This window comes from Lagopus muta, chromosome 18, assembly GCF_023343835.1.
Source record: "Lagopus muta isolate bLagMut1 chromosome 18, bLagMut1 primary, whole genome shotgun sequence".
Taxonomy (NCBI): domain Eukaryota; kingdom Metazoa; phylum Chordata; class Aves; order Galliformes; family Phasianidae; genus Lagopus; species Lagopus muta.
The window spans coordinates 720019-724343 of NC_064450.1; positions in this window are offsets into that span (position 1 = coordinate 720019).

A 4325-nucleotide genomic window follows, 5' to 3' on the forward strand; every position below is an offset into this window, starting at 1 on the left:
TTAAAACTCGAGCTGAGGAATTGAGCTTCCTCCTGGAAACGAGCACTGGAGGCAGAGGAATGCTGTAACACAGAAAGACTCCTGCATGGCTGCGGACCCCATCCACTTACCTTGGAGCTTTCCGTGGAGACAGGGCACTCTTGCTGCAGGGACATTTTATATGATCTCATCTGCAGATGCTACAGATGCCTACTCTTTCTTCGGTCAAAAAATTTTTGGCAAGCCTTCTTTGGTAAAGCATTGTCTGGCAAACTGAACTAAGGGCATAATTGTCATTTGACATGACTAGATATAATTAGAAAATTTTGATGTCTTACGGACTATATGAATACATCTCCTATAAACAATTTGACAAGGGTGTTAAGGAGGGAATCTGGACTAGTCAAGGCACTTAGAGAACTTGGATGCGGGACTTATGGATTCTATTGCTGGCTTTCCCACCGACTCACTGTATGACCCAGAGTGGATTGCTTGGTATGTGTGTGCTGCAGCTACCCCAGCTGTACAATAGATAGAACAGGATGTTGAAAGAGAAATTGGCAGTTGTGATGGTAAAATCCTGAAAGCAAAAATGCGGATGTACAACACAAGTGCTACAAGTACAGCAGGATGATCAGGCAAAAGCTGCAGTAAGTGAGAGATTGGGTTCTAACCGGATTTTTAAGCTGATTCCTCTGAGAGCAATGTGAGGCAACTTCAGAGATATCAGAAGGAGCACACACACGCAGAGGCATGTGCATTTGTTGTTGTGACCTTGTGCACCAATGCGTGCTCTGAGAGAAGTTATAACCTCTCGAGACTTCTGATCTGCAGATCAGTGCCAGTGAGCAAGAGGTGCTCCATTCTTTTGCTGAAAACCTTTTATCTTATCCGGGTATCTCCATACCTATAACCCAAGGACAGATAATTTATCTAGAAAAGACTCCCACAGTTTTTTCCTACCTACAGTTCACAGAAAAATCCCTCTAGTCAGTCACAGCTCTAGAAATAATTAGACATTCCAGATTCTCTGTGCCTGATACATCCCTCACATCTCATCAAAGATATCTTACACACATTCACACAGTCCAAAAAACACAGTGTTACGTATACCAGAGCACTGGGGCTGGCAAACATGCCAGTACAGTGCTGATAGCATGGGAAAGAGGGATTTGCTAGTAGTTCTGAAGAGTGAATATAGGAAATGGGTGTTGTCATGTGAGCTGCTTTAAAAACTGTTAAATTTCAGCATGTTCTTCTCCTGGTCATTAACAAAAGTCAGTAGTTAACACATGGACAAGGTAAGAAAAATGATTTGTGAGAATTGGTGTAAAAGCCAGCGCCAGGCACTGACTTGTGCATGAAGAGCTTTGCTGAGGAGGGCTCTGACACTGCAGCACCCAAATTCTGGGTGTCTGGGCCTCAACCTGGAGCTCAAACTCATCCATATCAGGTTGATGAGTGCCACGTGGAGCCCTGCATCCCAGTGGTTATAGGTCTGGCCAAGGAGGGGACAACAGGGCCTCGGAAGCTCCGAGCACAGGGTTCAGAAGACCATGAACAAAGAGCAAAGCCTGGGAGGAGCAGAGATGGATGAGGCCATCTCCCAGGATGGGAGAGCTGTGGGTTCCTCCCCGCAGGTAGAGGAGGGAGCTTCAGTCTCCCACTTCCTGGGAAGCTGCAGCATCTGCACTGTCCAGGCAGCATCCCTTGGCAGCTGAGATGAAGCACTAAGTAGCTGCAGCTGCTTTCCTGTGGGGCCCTGCCCTCAGCAGCTGAGCGTCCTAGACTAGATGCCTGACTTTGGGAACTGAAAGTCTTGAATTTCCAGTTGCCAGTGACAAAGCCAGTCTTCTCAGTAGAGCTCTTCTTATTCGCTCTTTTTTTTTTTTTTCCTGTTGAATTTCCTAAGCAGTGGACCCAGCTGTATAATAGGCAGGAGAGAAACTCATCACCAGGCAGCTCGAGGCATGCAGTCAGCCAAAGCCAGGCCTAGCATGAAAATGAAGTGGTTAGCAAATGTATGTCTCTTCAGTATTGGCAATCACCCAGCAGTGCTTAGGGGATTGAGCATTGCGTCCCTAGGTCCCTATAAGCCAGTTTTAGAAACCTAAAGCCTTTTCAGAGAGGTCTAAATCTCAGAAAAATGTTGTGACAAGGGCAAGGAAATGAAGGAGAGGTTAGATGGCTGTTAAACATCCACAACAATGGAGATTTCTCTCTGGGAAACCTGTTCCATTGCTGATTCAGCCTCAGAGTAAAAAAGTTTTTCCTGAAGTTCAGATGCAGCCTCCCACATTTTCTGTGTGCCCATTTCCTCTGTCTCAGCTGATCTTTTCTGAATCTTTTCATCTCCAGGATGAACAGGCTAATGCTCTCAGCCTTTCCTCATATCAGAGATGCTCTAGTCCTTTAATCATCTTTGAGACACTTTGTTGGAACCCAGATACATCAATGTAATCTCTTGTAGTGGAGAGCCCAGAAATGGATGCAGTATTCCAGGTGTGGCCCGAAAAGTGCTGAGCAGAGGGGAAGGCTTACCTCCCCTGACCTGCTATGACACATCTTTTAATAGAGACCAAGTTATCATTCACTTTCTTTACAGAAAGAATGTGAATGGTAATGGTGTTCATATTCAACCTAGTGTCCACCAGGAACCTCAGGTCCTTTATTTAAAGGTGCTTTCAATTTTCTGGCTGGTTGGCCTCCAACATCTTTTGGTTCCTGGGTAGTTGTTCCTCCCCAGCTGGGGGACTTTTCCCTTCCTCAGCACTATTGGACCCAGTCTTCAGTCCCAGATTTTGATGAAGTAGTACTCATTGGTGCACATACAGACACAGCATAGAAAATTCTATGTGTTAAGTGGGTCTTAGTAACTGCAGAATTGGGAAGACTTCAGGACTCCTCTGAGACTCCGAGGTAGAACTGAATGTGAAGAGGGAAATGAACATTCCTGTAGACATCCATTCTCAAAGACAATGAGACTCATATTTGAACGACTTGTCTGTTTGCATGTTTATACTAAAATATTTTCAAGCAGTATCTCCTCATTGAATTTTTATTCATGTAAATATGGGTCTTCTAAGGAAGCCACTACACAGTTTTACCTCACAAAAAAAGGATGTAGTCACATCTTCTCTGATCTGAAGATAACAGGAATGAGGTCGCTCTTTGGTGAAGGTAATATCGCAGTTTGTATTCTGTCTGATTACTACAAGTGAGATAACAAAGATGGACTCCCTATAACTCTTCAGCTTTACTGCCAGCTTGTTGATCTTTATGTGAAGTTTGCTGCAGCTTTCAGTATTTTACTATTTCTTAGAGAGTCATAATCATCTGCAGGACTTGGTTCTGTGCAAATGGAATGACAGGATTATTTTAACATTCTCTTAGTTAAGGGAGAACACAGCCAATGAAAAGAAGAGCTTGATTTATTGAGAGAAGCCAAGTTGAACACTTTCCCTTGTCAAAGAGAAAACATCCAGGAGGGAATGAGTGAAGTACAAATTTAATCACTTCATTGCTGTGAGGAGGAAATGTTAAGTAGGAAAACAATTATCCTGCATTACTGGTTCTTCTGAGTCCTTGGCAAGCCCTGCTCACAATGTAATTGTGGCACAGGACAGAGTCTCTAATCTCTCTCTCACACGTTAATCAATATTGCTAATTGAGTTAACCAGGTCATGTGTGGACTTTCAGGTATATCTAAAGGCCTCCTCTGACGTTAAAACAAAACAAAGTCCTCAGGTACCTTGATATTCCCCTAATAAACAGGCCCTATATAGAAACAGCATGAGATTTCTGTAGAGTCAATACAATGGCCAAGGAGGCAAGAATACTAAGGTTGGTATCGAGACCAAACTGTCTGCCATCTCCTTCAGGAATTCAGCCTTTATCATCTCAAATACTGCGCTGTGCAGTTCATTGGAGCTAGTCTCTGATTGATCCTTGGAGGAGAGGCCAGACAGTAGACTACCAGCCAGTATTATCTCATTTAAATAGTGGTTCTAGCTCACTAGGACTGAAACTGTTCTGCACATAGGGCCATAACAGCCGTGCAGAAATATGCAACCTAAAGGGTAGGAGCTCATGACCCCATTCAGAAGAGGGACTAGTAAGACTTCTAACATCATTATTATTAAGTCAAAATTAGAAATCTGGCAGCTTTCCTATCACTGGGAAGAATCACCATGTTTCTTGACACACTCAAATAAAATGGTAGCTGTAGAACTATTCAACTGAAATGTGAAGAAGCAGCTTCCCTCTACCCAGAGTCAGCAAGTAAAAGGCTTTCTACCAATCTATTCTGATTGCTCCAAGACTGCAGACCATGGGTTGTGCCAGAA